Source organism: Cinclus cinclus, chromosome 2 (assembly GCF_963662255.1).
Source record: "Cinclus cinclus chromosome 2, bCinCin1.1, whole genome shotgun sequence".
In the NCBI taxonomy this organism is placed as follows: domain Eukaryota; kingdom Metazoa; phylum Chordata; class Aves; order Passeriformes; family Cinclidae; genus Cinclus; species Cinclus cinclus.
The window spans coordinates 38773533-38796958 of record NC_085047.1 but is presented as its reverse complement, the minus strand read 5'-3'; positions in this window follow the sequence as shown (position 1 = coordinate 38796958).

Sequence of the window (23426 nt, the reverse complement as noted above, 5' to 3'; positions counted from 1 at the left end):
GTACACCTTTGCTTTGCCTTTTTTTTTTTTTTCCCTCTTGGGAACTATACTGCCATAAGCTACAAGCCTTGATTCACTGTTAAGAGTGACATATGGTTCCTTGCTTTAAGGAATTTGATAAGCATACCACTTGATCCTTCAGGTTTAGTAGGAATTCAAGAAACAAAAAGAGATGCCAGGATGCTGGTTGGTAGCAGAGGATCTCTGACTGGATCATTCCTGCCAGTTTGTTATCTGTGTTGTGCTGTAAATCATTCCCTAGGCAAAAACAGCAGAAGAGCAATAGAGGCACTAAGTAACTGAAGGGCAATGCCCAGACATTTAGAGGGAGGATGGGTAAAATGAATTCCCACAGGGTTTAGTCCAAGCACACTGAAGTTCATGCTCTGTCATGATTCCTTAATGTTAATGCTCTAACTGCTTTTGTGGAAATTGTTACTTTATACATTTCTAAGCCATAAAAAGAGATGCACTTAAAAAAATGGCCACCCTCAAGCAAAAGAAAGAACACTTGTTTGCATTTAATAATCACTAAAACTTGAAATTCTAAATTGGATTAATTGTGTCTATTATAAATTGATGGGGGAATAGCTATGCATTAGCCCTGAATTCTGATTACCTGAGAGGTTCCACTTGGAGTATAATTAAGAGCAACTTCATAGTAGCAGTAGGTGTATGATTGAATAATACATGCATCCCCTGCTGATGAAATTCAAGGCAAACTGTTCATGGAGAAAGAGAGCTTTTTTTTTTTTTCTCCTTATTCCTGCACTTAAAATGCTGAAGGATTATTGCAATTGCAGCCCATGCTTACATTATTAGCAGAGATACGCCAAAGCTCTTGATGCAAACACTTCCAACCTTAAGTGGGGTTGGCAAAATAACCCCAGTTTTGCAGCTCAGCCCTTATTCTGTAAAGCATTGTGTTCCTAGGTGTCTGTGTTGGCTGGTTTAATTAGGAACATAGATCTGAGCTTGAAAGAGGCACACTTTCCAACAATACAAGAGACACCACTTTGTTGACAGCTCATTGCTTAATACATATGCCCACTAGATGGCTGTAATTGGTGTGGTCATTTATTAATTATAAAGTATTTTACACATTGTTGGCTTTGAAGCCTTGTTTACTCCTGTTCTTTAATATCCCCTTGCACTTTCCCAATCCATAGTGATACCTTTTCAATGCATTAAATTCCATCAGCTTGCAGCCGTGTACCAGACTGAAAGAGAGTATTTCTTGGCTTCAAGACTTGACAACCTCCTTGGGTGCTGCAGTCTGACCCCTGGTAAGAGAGTGCACGTGGTTTCACAGCCCCGTACTCACAGACAGAGGTGCTCTAAGCTCTCCATCCCTCCCATGAAGGGAGCAGCACTGTCATGTGTCTGTTCCACTTCAAGTAGACAAACAGTCTCTGTCTTGTGAAATTGCTCCTGCTTGCTGAGATGAAGGGATTGAGGAATAGCAGCCTGAAGTGATGGGAGAGGTGGAAAGTGAACCATGAGAAAGGGACAGAGCTGTGTGGTGGCACATGGAGGCTGTGTTGGGTGCACCCATAAAACAGGGCTGCCCATTCTTCAGCGCCTTGCTCTCAGTGGTGGTTCTGCCTTTTCCTTTTCAGCTGTTCTGTCCATAGATGTTTAATTTTGAAATTATATATTTGTCATGCTTGTCACCACAGAGGCAAGATATTCAGCTAATCTTTTAATTCACCATGTATCATTATGGTGAAGAACTCATCATTAGAGTGAAGGCACATCTAACCATGTTTTACTGATATCAAAGTGGGAGAAGTGAAATAATGCTTAGCAGTTTTGAAGCCCCACTCATGAATTACAGCTAGACAGGCATGGAAAAGTTATCTTGACATTGCTGGCTTCCAGTCTCAGTGTCAGAATCCATCCTCAGCATTGAAACAGCAGGTTTTGTGCTGCTTTAGTAATTCCAAAACTGTACAGTGGTGACCCAAGGGAAATTGCTCACTGACAGCTTGGGCCATGATTTGGAGCAGGATTTAACAAAACTCCTTCAGTCAAAAGCTGAATATAGTGGAATATGATCACCTGCAAGGGTTTCAAAATTCTGTTGGTCCAGAAAGTTTGAGAACCACCGTGAGTGTTTATAAATATATATTTACTCTTATCACGCATAGACAACTAATGATCACAGAAGCCTGCTTAGGTATTTGTGAATTCAGCAGGAGGAAAACCTTCTCTATAACTAGCATGTTGTTGGTCAGTTGGTGCCCAGTCTTTTGAAATGCTGATGACTTTAATTTTTTGTGACCTTCTTAGCATTCAATGGCACTACTGTCCTGTTGGCGCAGTCATGCTGACAGCACTAAGATTGCTCCTGGGGTACAAAACTGAACACCTGCATGTCCAATAATCTCAGTGCAATCTAACCTAGGTTACCACTGTGGATTTTCGCGTGGGTAAGGTGAAACCTTGAAGGGCTGCTATCAGTATGTGAACCCTGAGCCACCCTGCTGAAGACAAGACACTTGTGCCTAAAAGGGGCTTGGCAGCCATGCCTGCATGGTCATCACACCTCTAGTAACTTTGTCAAAGCAGTATCAGAAAATCTCCTGTTTTCTCACTTGCTTTTCTTAGAATCTTCCCACATACTCTCTGAAGGCTGAAATCTCAGATGACCTGATTTCAGCCCTGTTAACTCACCTTGGGTTCAAGCGTCCTGTTTTCTGTGCAGATACAGGATTTTTGTAATCCCTGGCAAATACACTTTTTTTTTTTCCCTGTATAAAAGGTGTACTTTTCAAAAGTATATTTTCCAGTTACCTAAAACTTCCAAGTGATCTGTATCCTAAGATTACCTTTTAGCTACTTATTCCTTTTGTTCTTAGCCCTATATTACAGGTACATAAATGAAATAGAAAATAAAATAAAACCTCCTAATTTGACATATTACCAGAGGCTATTTATATCATGGCAAAAGCATTCACTTTGTTTTAATAGGCTGAAGTATTTATTTTTTTTTTCTCTATTTTTTTTTTGGCTGGAAATGTGTAATATGCCTATGACAGATACTTTGACAGAAAGAGCCAGCCAGCACATTTTCTTCAAACTGACTGGTTCATAACCCAGTGGTACATTTTCCAGTGTTTTTGTCTGAGCAGTGAAAGTGGAAATTTGCAAACAAGACTCTCTGTATATGCAGCATATGAGGATAGGAAACAGTAGAGTAAGTCAGCAACAATTTGTTTGTGAGAGACAACATACCATCAAAAAAAATCCTTACCGTCTGTGTGCCTGCAAAATGTTGCTTTGTCTTTATGCTTCTTTTACCACAAAAGTAATATGTAATGAAACAAAAACGTCGTCCTAGTTTTCTAGTGTAGAAGAAGAAAGAGTCCCCATTAAAAAGAACATCAGGAAGGAATTTTGAAAAAAAGGTGAAATCTTTTCTTAGATATGGTAAAAGTGAAGTCCAACAATTAATCTTGCATATGATTGAACAAATAAGTGAATAGAAGAAACCTTGGAATTAGATATCTCATGTTCTAACTTCTGTGTTGGTCCCATTTCTCTGTCTTGGAAATATTGCACAGCCCCTATGCATCACTAAATTTCTCTTAGTTCCATTGGTTCATAGCAGGAAGTTCAACACCATCACTTCAGTGGAATTTCTTCAGTGTGGAATACATGCCATTCATTGAAGAAGGTGCTCCATGCAAAATATCTCATGCATTCCAAAGGCAGATTTCTGTCATCGTTCCCTAAAAATTCTCATATCCCCCACCAGCCTGGGCCCACTAAATTTCAACATAACACACACTCTCATAACCATTTCAATCTTTTCTTGTTTTCCTTGTGAGCAAATCATCCTCATTTGGTAGATGGGGGTTTGGCCATGGACATGTAACTCTGTGAGGATCAGAGGTTCTGTTGGCTAAAGTGGAAAGCCTTCTGCTTTCCCCCCCTAGGTATGTTCTTATGGCAGTAAGGAAGCATTATTGGCAAATATGCTCCTTTTCTATGGAGTCAGTCTCCTTGCAGCACATACTGTGGCCAACACAAGTGAGGCTGCAGCTGCAGTCACTGGTCTGGAGCGGCAGATCCTTTGATTTAGAGATCAGTCCTTGAAAATAGACATACTGCTGCCCATTTTAGGTATGCCAGTACCTAAACAAAGGTCTAGTCTAATAGCAGAGGGGAGACATGAAAATGAGAGGATTCTTTGGCTTATTCCTTCCCAAACACATCTGATCTCTTTGAAATATGTGTACCTTGGACTGTTTAATACTATTCTCCCACCTCAGTGCTGCCACATGTTCTGGACATTCAAAATCCAGGATTCACAGACACTTTCCAAATGCATTAGAGAAATGCAGGAGACTATTAAATTGCTGAAAACCCAATTCTTCCTCCCACGTCCTACTGTATTCTTGGCTTCCTTTTTTATTTGTCTTCATATTTTTAAAACTTCAAAATTTCTTCTTCAGCCATAAAAAATAGAGTCATTCTCGAAAAATGAAAATAAAACTGATGTATAGACATCCGACTCAAGGAGCTGCAACTTTAAGTAAATCAGTAAATTTCTCAAGCTTCAATAAAACAGCAACAGTTGGCAGCCCTGGAGCACTAACCCTGCAACCTTATTTATTTTCTGTTATTTCCTTTTTATGCATGTGTCCAAAAAGCAGCATGCTTAAGCAGTGAAAAATCCTTGACTCTTCAGAACCCTCAGTATGGCCCATAGCAATCCCATTTTCTAATATGCAGCTGGAGAGAGTCACATAAATCACTGGATCAAGATCCCAGCAATTTGTTTTCCTGAGTTAGAAACAGCCATGTTATGCTTCTGCTGCCATCAGGAATGAGGTAGGTCAGTTTCTTAGAAAGTTTTGGGTTATTCTAGGCCATGAATATATAGGGCCAAAGAACACTGCAGTCATTTTGACCAGCAAAATACAGATGTACCTCACCCATACTCTGTCTCCATAATGTCTTTACAGTGTATTTGCTATCATATTTCAAAGCATATGCTTTTTTCCTCACATGGACATAGCTGAAGGAAATTTTGTCTTCTCAGCTCTTCCTTGAATTTTTGCATAATCATGCATTTCCTTTGAGAGAAAGAGGATATTAGAAGCTACTTTTATGCTCTCTCTGCTTTGGAGACATGAGGACTTTTCAAGTTTCACATGTTGAAAGGTGATGTATCAATGGTAGAAAATGTCGCATCCCTTGACATTTGAATAAGGTAATGGTGTCTTCCCTAGGGCTCTCTAGCATTGGAAAAACCCCAGGAATTCTGACATTCAACTTGCTGGAAGGGGAATTACAGATGGTAGCTGAACTCGTTTCAGTGAGTATGAAAATTGAAGGCGGGGAGTAAGGAGAATAGCCCAACAGCTCTTTATTGCTTGCTAATAAGATAGAAGTCATCTCCAGACACTATTTAAGACAGAAATTTCAAAGGATGTAGAATGGAAGAATCCTCCTTCCCTTTCCCCCAAAAGATACTAAGTTAAAACAATTTTGGAGGTAAAGTTAGTGGGGAAAGGATATATTTTCTTTGGTAAGCAGGGACAGCTGAAATGTTCTGTACTGTATCTACATAATCAAATCAGTCTTTCTTCTGGGCAAAAGAGTAACAAGTTATTCAAGTAATGACCAATTTCCAAGAGAAGAGTTTGAAGTTGTTAAAAATATAATTTTTAAGTTTTTATAGAAATGTTGCTGTAGTTTCTCTTCCTGGGGTACCCAAAGGCTGTTGACAAAACCATGTAAACTGCTGTTTCTCACTGCAAGTTGGACTTGACTGGGCTTATTCTTGGGGGATCCATTTTATTTCCTTCCATTTCCACAAATCATTCAGTTAAGTCCCCAACCTCCAACCTCTAATGCATACCTTTGTAGGGAGAAAAAGAAAAAAAATACTTGCTCTATAATAGCTTGTTACAAAATGTTCACATCATTTTGAAAAGCTTGAAGAAATGGTACCAGGTAAAACAACTACTTCAAGATGTCTGCTGAAAGATGAGCAATTCTGACAGTAGTCAGATAATCTTGGCAGCAATATTAGCTCTACTGCATCTTAGGCAATAGGCACTGACTTCCCTTAGATGAAATTTCATGCTGCAAAATCTGTTTCTGATAATGTTACTGGGTTTTGTTGAGTTGAGAATATGGCATCAGCCTGCAGTATGCAGAGCATCTTGGTACTGATCCAGCACAGCATGTGAAAACCATGTTTCTATAAATATGTGTTTAATCTCCATTTTCAGTGGAGAAGAAAGACCCTCATGATCTCTCAGCACAGAAACTTAAGGGAACAGTTCTACTGGTATTGAGGACAGTAGCGAAATGCTACATATTTAAGGTGACACTGTGGTCCAGGGTCACACCTTACTATGTACCAAGTGGCCCCAAATGTCACCAACATAATGGGGTAAAACTATCAATTAAAAGCTTTGTTGCACTTAGTTCTATCCAACATTTATCTGGAAAGGGCTTATACTTTCCTATTTAAGATGGAGATACTGTAATATGTTTATATTGTGAGGATTCATCTTAGATGACAATGGAGATCACAACTGATTGTGTATTCCTGTGCTCCTCAATGGGCATCTTTATCTCAGCTGCCCAGAACAAATCCTCCACTGGGGGAAATCAGTGCTGCCAGGGTATTCCCGAATGTGAGCTGCCAACCTTTGTTTGCCCTGTCAAGCCTGTCTAAGTCATTAGTTTAAATTCCAATTAAAAAAAAAAAAAAGAAAGAAAAAAAAAAGAAGTTGGTCCTTCCTTCAATCAATGGATTTTTTTTCTTTTTTTTTTTAACTCCAAGGCTAAATGTGAATTGTGTTCATGGGCTGTGTAATTGAAATCTCTTGACTGAAGAACTCATATCGTAGACAGAAATGATCATTTTGTGGTGAAATGAATGGGTAAATACCCAGGAGACTCACTGTCTATTCCTGCTTCAGCAACAGATGTCAAGAATGGTTTGAGATGTGTTACTTAATATCTCTCACCAGCCTGTAATATCCTAAATCCTAAAGGGTGGTGGTGAAAGTGTTTGAAGAGAAGCTGTTATTTAAATCACTTGTGGCAAGTGCTGTAACAATGCAAATTGTTATTGCTATTACTGAATTTACTTTGATATGTTGCTCCAAAGTAAGCCAGTGCAGAAGGAAATTATGTCACGAACTGGAAAGAGCATATGGGCATTTCCTTTTCTTAGTCACTAAATAACTGCAACGTCAAGTTCAAGTTATAAATCTTCAATTCAAATTCTGTTTCTATCTTAACATGTGGATGAAGGCTGGGCATTTGTCAAAGTTACAACCAGAAGCATAAGTGCCACTGAAGGCTGTAGAAAATTATTAGGTGCTAAATAGATTTATAAAAAGGTTGAAACTCATTAAAGAGTTCACTGACCTCCTCATCTTAAAGGTTATCCACCAAATATCTGGGACATGCTAAAAAACGAGCCCAGAGTCTCAACTGTGGGAGATGTGCTATTGCACAGTGAGAGTCAGAGGGGAAAGATTAGGAACCAGAAGAAGATTGTAGAACTTCCTTTGATTTCCTCCAGGGAGGAATATAACCCCAGTGGTGACTTGCAAGGTGTGTCTTAGCTGTGCCTGGTGCTTCCGCTCTTTCTGTCCTGTGCAAACAGACTCCTGGTGAGACATGATCTGAACATAAGGAACTTTGATCTCCTTCTCTCTCCTCATGTTCCTTCTTTCACTCTGTGTCCCCACACTCAATCTCTTTTCCATGCCAGGTGCCAGGAAATTCTTTCAGTTTCTTCCACTCATATAAGCCTGATGTCTCATTTTCTGGGTGTTATCAAAAAACTGCACTGAGGGCTGAGCATATTTATTCCCATTAATTCCTTCTTTTCCTCTCTCTTCTTACAGTTCTGTAAGCAATACCTTGTTAGGCTGAAGGATGCCAATTCCAGGTCTTTGGGAACTAACCTTTTGGAAACATTGGTGACATTGTGATGAATCTATGGAACATGACTGGAGCCATGCTTTTACTTCAGCAAAAACACTTTTTCGGCCATGCATAGGAAGACATTATTGCAGTTAAAAATAATTTAGTATATTATGCACAGTTGTGAAAACTGATAAGAAAAGGAACCAGAGTTATCTTGCAAAGACCACAAAGTCCACTCTTAATTTAAAAATCACCAGTGGCAGAGAGCCTATTATAGCCAAAGCTGAATTTTAGGAGAATGACTTTCCTTGCTAGTGAAAACACAGCCCCTGTGTTTGAAGTCTTCTACCTAAACATTTCAGCCACAGTCTATGGCACTGAGAGGGTGTTACCAGTATTTTGTGCAGTCACGTGTAAGCAAGGAGCAACTCTCTGATGGTGGGATCGTACTGCTGTAGTTACAGACATTCCAGTTTTCCTTTAATTAGAACCTTCTCCTAATAACTAGACAATTTTCAGATCTAAAAGAATTATCAGCCTGATCACTTAAGAAGTCGTAATAATTTTCTGATTCCATAAGATTTTTGAGCTGTTTTTTAAATAATCTTTAGTTCTAAACTGTGACATACTGAATCTAAACATCCAGAAGCATTTTATGATTCAGTAAGGGAAAGGATTTTTGTTTGCTTCTTTGTTTGTTTTAAATAAAATCAACAGTTTTGGTGCCATTTGCAAATGATTGTGTCTGGAACTGATTGAAAATTTGCAGTTAGGAGAATCTTTGCAGGAAATCAAGTTTTAGTGAAGCAGATATTTTTATGAGTGTTATCTGCTTTCCATAAAAATCATGCATGTGTTGTGGTAAGAACAACAACAAACCATTGAAAAGAAATCTTGAAACACTGTGGATCTAGTTGTTTTTTCATTTCCAGAATCTTGTGTCCTCTTGTGTGTGCCATGGTCCTGCACTTGGCTGCTTTCTCTGATACACAAGAGGGATATTTTACTTTTCCTGAGACAATCTTTTTTCCCCTTTAAAAATTGTAATGGTAATCAGAAGTCAGAGAGAGAGTTTTTTGAGTAGTTCTGCTGCTAAAGAAGCGCATTTGAGGGAGGTGGAAGTAAGGAGGAAGTTGAGGGAGGTGAATGAACCCATGCAAAGTGTGTCCAGGGTTTGATTTCCTTGCTGGGCACCCGCACACAAAATAGGGTCAGTGGAGTGAGACCAACTCTCTCCAGTGCTTCTGTCTTCCCACTGTGTTTTAAGTGGCACATCGTGGCTGTTGATATTCCTTGCACACTAAAGCTACTGACAGACAGTGAATTTCTTGCCTGGAGTGTAGTTACGTGGGGACTGTACTCAGAGGCAGCAGTAGAGACTATCCAGATGAGACAGCAGGAAAGCACTGGAGGGTGGCTTGAGAGGGACAGCTGGGGTTTTGATTCATCCTCTCTGATAATGGCAGTGTGAGGACAAGGAGACCTTCATGTGTTTGAATATAGTACTCAATGGAAGGTTTAACACAAAGCCAATCATGGGAAATGGTGATGGTATATGGAATATATTGCACATACAGATTTCTGTACCTTATGTATATGTTTTCTGTTTGCAATTTCAATACGAACTTCCCTTTATCCCATAGTTGTTCATGTCTCTTCCAATCCCACATATATTTTCTAGTAAAATTTAGGGTTTCTCTTTCTAGGGCACATTTCCCCCTCTAGCAAGGCTCTGTGTGCATATGGCTTTGGACTGAGTGATGCATCTGTTACTCTAATGCTTCATTTCAATTCATTATTTCCCTTGTCATTTTCTGCATTATGCGGCTCCAGTTTTTTGTCATCCCTTATATCACTTTCCACACACCTGGTAAAACAGAACTTCAGCTTTTTTCTCCCCCTCATTTCAATGTAACATGATAAACTAACAAATAAATAAATATATACATAAATACATAAATTAAAGTGCTTGGGAATCAAAACCAGCCTCTGAAATGTTTTCCCAGTTGAACTTTTTTCCAGCTTGAGTATAAAAGGTCCACTTGTGGCTCCTTTTTGTGAGTTTATTGCTTTGTACAGCCAGATTTTGATAGAGCCAGAACCAGCAAGTTCTCCTGCAATATTCATTAGACATTAACCTCACAAGAAGAGGCTTTCTGAGTGCATACTTGAAGCTGAAAGGCTCAAATGGCTATTGCAACCCTTTTGTTTGTTTTTAACCGGGGCACTGACATAGCTGAGAAGTTTCAGCATTTAGCTGGGTTGGGAAATATTTTCTCTTGTTTACTTTGGAGGAGTAATAGGTTTCTTTCCTTGTTCTAAGGACAAAGTTGCTATGTCTTTGCTGCATTTGCAGAGATTAGGAGATTTGATGGTTTTATTTTCAGAATGTTAGTCCAAATATCCACACCAATGAGAACCAACTGCTACAAGTGAAGACCCAGTACACAACCACAGATAACTTGATAAGCAGATTATGTTTGTACCCTTTGCAAAAGGAAGTTGTACTATATGCATACCTGAATTTTTAAAAAATGTTTCTTTGTTTTGGAGGTTTGTTGTCTTCCATGTATGAACAGCCTTATCTTGTTCCTTTAGCATTGTTTGCATATGGTCAATATACCCTGCTGCTGAAGAAGGTTAAAGATAAAAAATACTACATTTGTTTTGGTGTTAGAAATTCGCAAGTTTTGTGCGGGTTGTTTGGTTTTGTTGTTGGAGGGGGTTTTTTTTTGGTTTGTTTTTAGCACCAAGGAACCGGAAAAAGAGAAGTCATATTAAAAATAACACAAAGTTTCTGCACATTTTATGAATAAAAGAGTTGAAGAAGAAATTATTAACTACTAGACATGCAATAAATGAAGTACCTTCATGGTATTCAGTATTCTTCATCTCAAGTGACCAGTGATCTCCACATGCTAACAGATGTATTTAAACTGCACGTGTAGCCTCTCTTTTCACCACTGAGGGGAAGCTTCTTAAATATTTTGACAGTGGTGTTTAATACCATCAGAGAAGGATGTTTTAAATGAAAAATACAATTAGTTAAGTAGGAATATAGTCCAACATTAAGATAGAAGCTGCATTCTTCCATAAAGTGTTGAGGGATCTTCAGTTACAATTGCCACAGCTATTATTTTATTTTGTATGTGAAGAATAGATGTATCTTCTTTTAGAAGAATAGATGTATCTTCTTTTTCCTCTCCTGGTGATCTCGAGTTTACCTTGAGAAATGCAAAGAAGACCAAATCAGACAAAACTTCACAGGTGATGAAACAAAAGCACAAAGGTTGTCCTGCTTTATAACCCATCTATCTCACAGCATCATTTACCCCTGTGTAAAACAAGTGCCTAAGCTGGCTGTTCTGATTTAAAGTCCTCTTGCACTAAGCCACTTTGTTGTGACATAGAGAAGGCACAAGGCAGAGTAGAATCTGCCAAGTTTTCTTCCCCCAAGTCACACAGATATCTGGTGAAAACAATTTAAATAATCCAATTGAAATAATTTAAATATCCAAATCTCTGGCCTTCAAGATGAGGTGCAAGAGCACCATTCTTTTCTTCTGTGAGATCCAGATGCCTAAATGCCCATGAAGGATCAGGTAAGTGAAAATTTCACCTGATGTAGCCTGGCAGCTAATATAACTAAATAAGAAAGAACAAACTCTTCTACCAGTTTGAAACTCTCCTTCAAAGTCCCACATAAGTGAATATGTAGTGTAAGTGCAAATCAGAGACTTAATGAGATTTCCCAGTCCTCTTTGCAGATATAAGTGCAAAGGAGTAAAAGAGAAACTTAAGCTGCTGAGAAATTCAAGGAGTTCCTGAGCATTCAGACATTTCTCTTTTGTGGGAAGGGAAAAAAGCCATAAGCCTCTCAGAGCTGTGGTGAGAGATAATGGCTTGGTCCTTGTCTGCTTGTGTATGAAAGGTGCCACACAGAAGATCAGAGGAAGAAACCTGGAGCTGAGAGAAGGTGTTGCTTTCCATTTATCATTGGTAATGAGGAGACAGATGGGAAAGAGGAGGCATTTTCTGTGTGTTGATTGAAACGTGTTTTTGTAGAGGTAAAGATATTTTCTTCTTCCTTTCTGCCTTCCCCCCAATATCTGTGGCCATAATTTGTAGGGGTGTGGTGACTTAGGGACGCAGTGATCAGTGATGACTGATCTCTGTCTCAGGAGCAGCTCAAACCTGTCTCTCAGATCAGAGAAGCTGCTGTGCTGTGTGCTTGTATGTGTATGCATATGTGCAGTGTGAAATCCAAATTTAAATCAAGTTCACTTCATCCCATCTGTGGCCTTAACTTACTTGGATGCTCTTCAAAACTTGCAAAACTGAAAGTCTTGAATAAAGTTTGAAGTATCAGAGTCATTAGCTCTTTTTCAACCTGCAGGACACTTCCTTCCCTGCAAACTGTCCCCAGGGTTTCAGCCCTGTGGGTCACCATTGTCCCCAAGTCAGAGGACTACGATATGGCCAACCCCTCCAGATTTCTGGGCTGGCTTTTGCCACCAGCTATTGCCTGTGCAGAGGAGGAGGAGGATGGACACAGCATGCTGTTTGACAGCTGCTGCATCTGCTGCCAGTGTGCCCTCTGCTCAGTGCTCCCTGAGGGGTCTCTCTGAGTCACGCTTCCACCCCCAGATATGTGCAGGGCTCTCCTTGGGAGAAATGCACAACAGCAGTATTTACACACAGGTCTTTTAATTTTGACAAGAGGGAGCTGGGTATTTTCATCTTCATAGAAGGCTGAAAACTCACCTTATCCAAAGGTGCACCAAAACATCCACAGAGTGAAAACATGTGTGCGGATCTCCAAATTGTGGGTTCTTTCCTGTGAAAAGCTTTTCCTGAGTCAAGCAATTTATCTGTTTAACTGTGCAGGTAAGGGGGACCCAAAGATTGTCCTATCTGCAAGGCCTTCTTTGCAGGTGGATATCTGCTCTGGGAGCCTTTCTTTTTTCTCATCTTGCAGAGAGGAGTTAGTGGCCATCATCCAGTTTCGGGAACCTGTGCTCTGTGGCACAGCAGTCACAGAATGGGAAAGAGGCCCCAGGGTTGTATTTCTGCTATGTGGTGAGAAATAGAGGGAGGAATAAAGAGGAGTATGGCAGTTCCTCAGCCCAGCTTTGGCAGGACTTCACATGTATGCTCTGCGTGGCTGTGGCTGCATGTGCCTGCAAGGATTCACTACTTGGCAGGCATGATTTAGCTCCCTTCCTCTGAAAATCTGACTCTATTTTACAATTAAAAAAAAAAACAACCTTTGGGTATTGCATTTTATATGATGCTGCTACCAATGCCAGATGACAACATTCCCCCCTGCCACTGTGGAATGAAATGAAGGAGAAAATGTAGAGACAAAAGAAAAAATTGTTTTGATTTGGAAGCATTTGTTAATGATTCCCCCTTTGGTTTCAGGCTGGAATGATTTTCTTCCTTCACTGCTTTGTATGTATCTAGGTACAGAGAGACCACATCAGGCAGTCCAAGTGCCTGGGATGCCATAATTTGACAAGACAATATTGCAGACATGCCATTAGCATTCATGATTATCAAAGAGATGGTGGAAAAGAAATTGTCTTACTCTTACAATATGAATATATCTATTTCACAGCTTTTTCAAAGGCAGATACAATGCAATCACTTGTGAGGCTGGAGTTTTAAGTTTTGCTGCCACTCTGCCCTATTTTTATCTGTGACTTGAGACTTCTTGTCCCTGGGAAAAAAAAAATAAAATTTTAAGATGGAAAAGCAAAATTCTCCATCACTTTTGAAATTACCTCATATCTTAGTGTCAGCAGGGATGCTGCATCACTGGTACATTCAGCATTTAACATACACAGTGTTGCTTGCCCTGGGGAGGTGTGAGAGAGAAGAAGTTATTTCATCTGATACTATCAAGTGATGATTTATGGCCTACTACCTTTTTTCTGACATTTATCTAGACTTTTCACTGTTCATAACCTTACAAAATGCCTGTCGGGTTTCTCTTGCTCTTCTATTTTAAATAAGAGCACAATTAAATGGAAAGCTGAATTGTAGCCAGCAGGATGTTCACAATAATCCAGTACACTGGGGTGCTGTGCAGTACTGATCTCCTGATGTTTCTCTGGGGGGTGACTTAAAGCCAAGCTTCTTTATAAAGTTGCAGGTTTTCCATTGAAGCCTCCCTTCCATTATAGTGGTGAGTTGTTCCAGGCTCTAAGTTCATATAATTAGTTCTAATGCAAGACAGAAATTTGAGATTTTAAAGGAAGTCTGTCTGGATTGTTATTTATCTTTGTCAATGACTGAGTTCTAATTATGAAAATTCCTACTTAACATCACTTAAAAACAAACAAACAAACAAACAAACAAAACCCCAAAAAACAAACAAACAAACAAACAAACAAAAAACCCAGGACCACGGCCCTCTTAGATTAAAAAACAATTACTGGCTGCAGAGAGGAAAGGAGTGAGAAATTAATCCATGCAAAGATATGTAAGAGTAGATAGTTTCACAAATAACTTACTTTCTACCTCAAAACAGAGAAGATGCCATGAAATACTTCTCCTGATGCAAACTTAGTTAACTTTTCTATATAAAGGCACTAAACTCACCTATATATGTTACAATTTCCATATTTTCTGTATTTATTCAAAAAACATTGGCATACTCAGTAAAAGAAGAAAAGTACTACACATCATTCAGTATAAATCACACCTAGGGCACCTTCTATTTTTTCCAGTATATTAAACAAAAAAAGAAAGGTAGGACATAATGTTTTATTTTTCAGCTTTAAGATACAGTTGGGAGATCAGCGTGCATAAAGAGATGGGCCTTTGTCTTTAAAAGATGCAGCATATAAATAGAGTTTTGCCATATATTTGTGGGAGAGGAAAGGTAAGGTGGGTAAAAGTTCCCCAGTTTGCATTTAGACCTCTCCAAGAGTTGTCCATGTGAGAAGTAGTCAGGCTTGAATCCTTGCTTATTAAAAGAAGAGGAGCAAGAACTTCTAGTGTGTGCTTCATCTCTTTCTCAGGTGGATGGCTAAAACAGATGATATGAAATATGCCTTAGCAGAGGCAATCTCTCCCCTTCTTCCACTGGGCTCCTGATCTGTGACCAAAGATCCATCCATCCATCTGTGCATCCATCCATCCATCTGTGCATCCGTCCATCCATCCATCCATCCATCCATCCATCCATCCATCCATCCATCCATCCATCCAGTGCATCCTTCAGCACATGACTTTATGATTTCAACATAGGGTGTCTGTTAAGTCAGATGTCAGAACTGTTCATGGGTGTTTAGTCATGAGACCAATGGCTACAGTGGGGACCTGCCAGGTCTGTCTCAGATGCTGAAATCAGAACAGCAGAGGACTAGGAGGGAGATAAATTGCATCTGTGTGCTTTGGGGAAGAAGTCTTAATTTCAAAGGAAACAGCTATCTTCTATTTTATTTCTGGTAGGTGCAGATCCAGTGAATCATGATGGAGACAGAGGTGAATTTGGCTTCCTTTTTGAAAAAGAAAAGATGAGTTTTCCCTGGATTAGTTGTTAAATAAATAAATAAATAAATAAATAAATAAATAAATAAATAAAATTGATGGAAGTACATGACCTTGTTCTGTTTCTTGGTGCTGTTGGAATAGAAAATCATTTATGTTCTTTCCATGCTGAGAGTTCACTCAAGACTTTAAATTGCCATTGTCACCTAAGACTTAGAAATTAGGAGAATATCCATCTAATGGTGCCAAAAAGCAGGAGACAGATAGGATCCTAAATCTTTTTCTTTCAGTGGCAGCCAAGGAAGAAAAGAGTTCAAAAAATGGGCCATAGCTACATCATAGAGTCTCTTGCAATTTCATCTGAGTATAAAAAAATTGAAAAAGGTGATTTTCAATGATAAGCTCAGAAACAGGGTTAGTACATTTCATTATATGGGATCTAATCAGTCAAATGGCCAAGGTTATGGTGCTGTGATTAATCAACTCATTTGATGCAGGGTGCTCCTGACTCTGCCTAGTGCTGATACAGATCAACAGCCCCTGATGTCCAGCCACAACTCCCAAGATTCACTTAGGATTCTCATATGTTCAGCATTTTTGGGCTAGAAGAGCAGCATGGACATTTGTCAGGTTTTATTTAGGAACAAATCATTGGCATGTAAACCTGGATGTACCATGGTATGGGGAATTCACAGATTAGAAGCCTTTTGTAGTTACCAAGCCTGTCTGTGTACACTTCTGTCAAGCCTCATTTCTCCTGCCCAAGTTTGTGAATGATCTTATCTGTCAGAGTGTTCTCTACAAGGTAAAGTGAGCTCAGCCTTGTGGTGCCAAACACTCTGGAGGGGAGGTGCTGTATATAAACTCCATTAGTACCATTTAAGCTCAGTATTAATTGAGGCTGATTCCCATTACCTGCCCAGGGTTCAAGGCAGGTGTTTCTTATCCTATGAATGCATAGAAAATATATTAAATGAGTTCATGTATTGAAATGGACCATCTTCACCAAATTTTTACACATTCCTTCAACAAATTGTCTAGATGCATGTCCATCACATAGCTGAAATTGATCTCTTGTGTCTCAAGACAGGACTGGGTCAGGCCCCGTGAGAGGAAGTGCAGCAGTCCTTGTGAATGTGGTTGAATGTCCACAAGCACTGATGTGTGCCCGGATGGATGGATGGATGGATGGATGGATGGATGGATGGATGAATGGACAGGCACGCTCCATATGCTGAACTCTTAGCAACATGTGCCAACAGACACTTTGGAGGAATGGATGGATCTACAGTCTGGGAGTTGGAGAGACTCTGAAGAGCCCTCAGGAAGCAGAAAGATGAGGAACAGGCTGAAACCTGTGTAAGTAATTAATCTGTTTTTCAGCTCAACCCCAAGTACATACAAGAAGCTGATTAGAAAGAAAGCAGCTGGCTTGGGCTCTGGGCAGATGGTTTGGCTCTGACAGCTTTGTGGTGATACTACTGGAGGCTGCAACAGTGCTTGAGAGTGAAAATTCAAAATGTTGAAGTTCTGGAATGAAGTAGAGAGGTATTTCTGAAATTACTTTGGCAGCTGAGTCAGTTATTGATTGATACTTCAGATACCCAGGGAAAGACCTGCAGCAGCAGTTGTGTGCAAGATATAAATCCAAGCACTTAGCTACCTACAGACCTGGAAATACGTCCATGAGTCTTTCCTTTCCTTTCCTTCATTTTCCCTATTTTAACTCTGAACAATTGATGATCCTACTAGAAATCTTGTTAAAGGCTTGGCTTTACTTACGTTCCTGAGACTTGATAAATTGCTTTACACATGCTATGGAAACTGCAATATCTCAGTCCTCAAACAGGCAACAAAATTTCCTGGAGTTAAGGCCAGAACTGGCCATCTTATAACCTGACCTCTGCTATACTTATCTCAAGCTAATAAAGTTCATCCAGTTTCCTCCACACAGTCCCAGTAACTTGGCTTAGAATAAAGCAGTTATTTCTGGTCTGGAGGTGAATGGCTGCTGAGTTAAGCTGTGTATGACCAAGATTTTCTCTTTTCTCAGTCACTATGTAATGCTGATATATTTTGCTTCACTCAGAAATGGAATGAAAGCTATGTCTTTGTTTAAATAATATCCATACAACTCATTTAAAAAAAAAACAAAACCAAACAAACCCCAACCCTCCCAAGCTTCAAGCAAAATATTTAACATAAAGAAAACTGAAAGGATTTGTTTTGATAAAAACAATATAAAGCATTCCTATATTTTAAACTTTCTTCCCTTGCCTAATGTAAAATACAGAAGTTAAAACGGGGAAACAAAATATCATTGAAGGTCAGAACATTCTGTTCCATTTTTAAAGTGAAGTCACACCAAAATCAAGATGTAACATTTAGCTATAAACAAAGATAACATTGAAGTCTCTTAAATCAAGGTTCCAAAGATAATTAACTGGCGTCCTGCAGAACTTTTAGTTTTTGGGTAAGAGAAGGTGAATCAGAGATCAGGAGAACCTGCTTTGCTATGCAGTATAGGTAAAGCTGCAGTGGAAATGACGTTAGATAAGTTGGCCCAAACCTGGGTGCTCTGATTAGTCACCTTAATGGTATTTTTGGATAGTAACCCAATCACTGGAAAATCCCTCATCAGTCCATCTGCTGAACTCTCACATGAGTTGTTGTCAGAAGTACAGGAGCCTGTGGACATTTGGCATAAAAATTATGTAGGTGGCAAATCTCCACAGGACTTTGTTGTGTGATACTTTCCCTTTCCCAATTAATGTGATTCCCTTCATAGGTCAAAGGGATGGATCACTTAGTGGTTAGGAAGGATGGCAATCCAAATACATCAGCACATTTCCATTTGATCTGTGGCCTTGTCCCTGTTGCTTTTATCAGCCTGTTGTCTCAGCCAAACTGGTCAAATTGTTTTATTTCAGGGAGCTCAGGACTTAGGGCCTATATCCAAGACAAGTGCAGGTGAGAGCCTCTCAAACCTTCCTCGGTGAACTGCAGATTATTAACATTAAGTGTCATGAAAGGAAACTGCATTGCCCAGCCTGTATTAATTAAAATATTGCATATTACACAGCCTCAGAGGACTACAACTGTTTCCAAGAAGGATGCACTTTTTTAAGAATTTACATGTATCTAGAAATTTGAGGCCGTATCTTCATATTTAGTTCTTACAAGGTAAATCTCAGCATTATTAGCAACCAGACAAGTGTCATCTTAAGTCAGTATTTTATTTGAAGTTCTTCTTTCTTGAGGGTTGTACTAAATTATTCTTTAAAGGGGTACATCTCACATCAGGAAATTGCTCTGAAAAGGCACCCCGGGAATTTCTGCTGCTTTGTTTCTTGTTCAAATATTGGAATTTATGCAAATTGGACACTTTATTTCCCATAAATGCACATTTAATATTCCAGCTGCCATCTAATTTAGTTCTGACTGCAAAGGAAATCAGTCCTGAATAGCATCTGAAAATTCCTGATATATGTTTCCTATGAAACCATTGAAAGCACTTTAATGATTTTTCAAAGAATTAAGCATAACAAACTGACTGGTCATGAGTGTTGGTCAGTCTGGATAGTCGGTGTTTCACTGAGAGCCAGCAGAAATGAACAATAAAAGGACACTGGTGCACTATGTTTAGGTTGAAATATTTTTTCACTGCATGAAAATATTTTTTCACTGCATGAAAACCAACAAATGCTGTTGGAGAATTTCCCTTTCATACAGGTGGCTCTGCTGCTGCTCTTTTATTTAGAGTCTTATCCAGAGTTAAGCTGTAAACTGCAAATAAGAAACACAGCCCCATGAACCCTTATCTGGGCAAATTTGGGTAAAGGAAACATGAGCTACTTCCTGGTGCCGTTGATGTGTGTTTTTGATCAGTAATTAGACCAGCACAGAGTGTTTTGCTCTGGTGGTGGGTTTGTGTGGTTATGCAGCTCTGTGTTCAGGGTAGTGGCCACAGATGGGTGGCTGAGATTAGACCTGCAGCCCTACCAGTCCCAGCTGTTCTCCTGGCCCTGAGGAAACCCAAGCACCAAGAGCATTTTGAGACTGGCCTTCAAGGGGAGGGTGAAACCCTGTCTAAGAAGTACCTGCCTCTCTGCAGAATCTATATGACAAGTATAGGCTGTGCAGGCAAAGGTTTAATTTCTGATTGGGCTGGTTAGAAAGGGACTCGAATTCCGAGTATATGCCTGACAACAGTATTCTCTGGGGCTCTTAACTTACACCATGATCCTCTAAATATTTTGAACCAGGAGCCACCAAAGGAATAGCTGGATGAATGCCAGTGTGCAATTTGCTGATGCAGTCTGTTTTTAAATTGAATTCCATCCAATGAAACATTGTTCCTTTAGTTGTGATAAAGTATCATATTGCTGGAGACATCCATACATATCATTTTCAACTTGTTAATATGATATGAGGATTTCCTGTGTGAAATAAGTGTAAATTAAATTGTTCTAAGTGAAGGAAATCCATTCCACTACATGAGCTCAGCACAGAATATATTCGCTTCTGACTTTCCAATTATGGTAGCTGGTGAGTGTTTTTAAAGCTTGTCATATATAGGTCACAGAATAATTTATGAAACTGAGAATATAATTTTTCCATGTAGAAATATAAAGCACTATCACAGGCTTACCACTTTAATAATACTCATTCAGAGAGTAGAGAGCTCACATTTGGAATTTTAGTATGAAGGCCCTGCCTCCAATGTGAAACAAGGTCTCAGGTGGCCCATGGTGATATATGAACCATTTATTGATCTTCCCTAATGGGATGAATTTTGCCTATCAGAATTAGTGAAGAGCAATCCAAATTTTAACTCAGTGTCTCATCTGTGCACCTAATTTTCATTTCATTATTATCAGCAGTTTGAAGCCTGGCTTGATTTGATATTAACAAGTATTTGTATGGGAGTCTTCCTAATTAAACTGAAATGTCAACTTTATGCTTGTATGTGATTTTATTTTCTAATTTAAAGTTCTGTTCTACAGGAACTGCCTTAGTTTAAATAAATCTCTTGGGAGATATTTATTTATTTTGTGAATTTGAAGTAAGTTATTGTCTTTGAAATAAATAAGCCATGCAATGGAGCAATATTATCTCAAACGTATGAAATGGAAGTTGAAGTGCTGCAGAACTGCTGACAAGGGGTGTCTCTAGTCCTGACCAAAGGGCAGCTCTCCAGATGGGCTGCTGCAGACAGCATAGCTCCACAGGCTGTGAGGCTGGAGATTTTAGGGCTTCCTTGCTTTGCTGCTGAGAAACTGCAGAGGTGAGATAGGGAGCCTATAGATTTCTCTTTTTCAGACAATTTTAAATATTGGGTCTTTTTTTTTTTCTGAATTGGGATAGAATTTTGCTGTATCTGCCTGCCCCCATGAAATATGGTGACCTTTCAACAGAAAGCTCTGATAAGCACATGTTTAACTGTTTTTTGAATCAGGACTACACAGGGAAAGGCTGAAAGACCTGGGACTGCTCAGTCTGGAGAAAAAAAGTGCAGAGGAATTTTATCGAAAAATATTTGATGAAGGAGATAAAAGACAGAGTTGGACTTTTCTCGGCAGTGTCCAGTGTGTGTACAAGAGGTGATGGGCCTCAACTGAAATACAGGACATTCTTTTTAAACAGGAGAAAAAAGCTTTTTCACTGTGAGAGCGGCCAAACTCTGGCCCAAGATGTGCAGAGAGATTATGTAGACCGTTTAAATGATCAAAAAAATCATCTGGACGCATCCCTGATCAGCCTACTTTCACTTACTCTGCTGTGACCAGGGAAATAGACTCGTTGATCTCCAGAGGTGACTTCCCACTTCCATGGCTCTGTGATGCTGTGTAACTGCAGGGGACCTTAGTCCCCCTCAACCATCCCCAGCTGGGGTTGATGCAGGAAGTGAACTTTTTAATCTGGGAGCTGATGTTCAGCCTTCACAGCCATTCCAGCATGATGCAGAGGATACAAGTACCATTGCTTTCACGGGGGTTTTGAAGTGGGAATCTGTGCCTTAAATATTAGATCTCCTTTTCACTGGGGGGTGTTCTGAAATCCTCACTGGTTCTACATTGAAAGAGAACAAATACTTGAAATACTGGCCCCAGACAGGTCAGTGGCAATATTCCCAGCCACTTTAATGGATCCGAGTATCCTCCAAAGTCAAGGTACTTGTAATAGCAGTACATCTAAGTTATGCCCGAATCTTGTTAACAACTTTCTGGACTATTTATCTTTGACAAACAGTCTTTGCAGAGCATCTAACTAGAGTGTCTAACTGCCTTGAAGCAGAGCCATTTGCCAGTGATTACTGAACATTGTACTTAAAAATGAAACAATGCCATTCACAGTGGGACTATATTTATAGCTATGAGAAATGCACCAGACATTAAAAAATTATGAACTTTTCCTTTTCTGAACAACTGAGAGACTTACATAAGCAGCTTGGGAAATCTGAAAGACAACTCCAATATAATCCTAAAATCTGGATTAATAGTTTTATTTTTATATATACAATATTAATAGCTGGTTAATATTACATCTTAACAGACAAGGGGGGGGTATATATATTGAAAATTATCACTTTGAAAAGTTTATCTTTGCTTTCTTGAATTTAATGCTCAGCATTATGTGCATTCTTGCACTGTGTGTTTCTCAGAAAAATACTACGGGATTTATTAATCCATTGTTACCCGTGAGATTAGCTGTGTTTTCAAACTGGAAGTTTAGAGATGCAGGATTTGCATGCACACAACCATTGCATATGCAGTAATAAATCACATGTGCACTTATCACAAACAGTTCAATGCATTGTAAAATCCTTTCTTAATTGGGAGCATCCTTTGGATTTCAGGGTCTTCAGGGCCTATAAAGGGGGTGCTTAATTCATGTCAAGAGCAGAAAAGTTGTCCTGGAAATACATAACCTAGTTGTACTTTACATTGAAAATTGTGAAACATTTGCTAGACAAAGCTACAGAGAGGATCCTTATCTGAAAAAGAGCAAATTTAAGTTGTTTTCTTGCCTTTTAATTTCCTGACAACTTATTATCAAAAATTTGTAGGAAATATTAAGAATATTTGTCATAAGAATAGATAAATATTAAAAAAGAACTTATAAAAGGTGAAGATCAGAAGCAGTGGAAGTTTAGACACAATATTTGTTTCTTGCTTCAACACAGTGAAATCATCTGTGGCTTCACAGAGCAGCTGCTGTGGGCTGTGTCTGCAACCCCAAGTGCATACAGTCTGTCCCCTTGCCCCTACAGCTCCTCTGGCCTTGGCACAGCTTGTCCTTATCTGTGTCATTTCAGTAACAGAAAGAGGCTGAATTGCAAGCAGAATCAGGTGCTTTCTGTTCCATTTCAAGACATATAATATTAAGAAAACTTTAAATTAAATTATTTGTTTGCACAATGTTTAGAGAATTATTTCTGTATTAGGAGATATTTAGCCATTTCCTTTCTGCCTTCCCCATCTCCTTGAGAAGTGTTCATAACACTCTGGGGTTTGCAGTGGTGGGAGATATATTTTCACAGATATCTTCTTGAGCAAGATATCAAACATCCATAACAATTCTTCACAGTTATTAGATTTATCCATTTCCAAAGAACAAAGCAGAGGATTAATTTCCTAGGTAATTTGTCTGCTCTTTAATATGTTCTACATTATTTTTCCAATCCAAATTTTAAAAGCAGCCTTCAATCCACCCATGTTCTCTAAGTAGTATCTGTAATGTTGTTCCTTACAAAGAGTCACAGTGCCAACAGTTGTTCCTTGGCTGTATTCCCAGCAAGTATAATTTAACAGGTGAGAAATAAAGTATGTGAGTGAGATAACAGTGTGATACTCTAAATTTAGATGATATCGACGGCTTTTTTGTAAATTGTAAATATTCTTTCTGGTTTTTTCTCAGTAGGCATGGAAAGTCTCAGTATCATCTTTATTAAAAACAAAGAAGTTTCTGGAGTTTGACTGAAAAAAGTTCTATTGTCTTGTGAGTTGTTATAAATC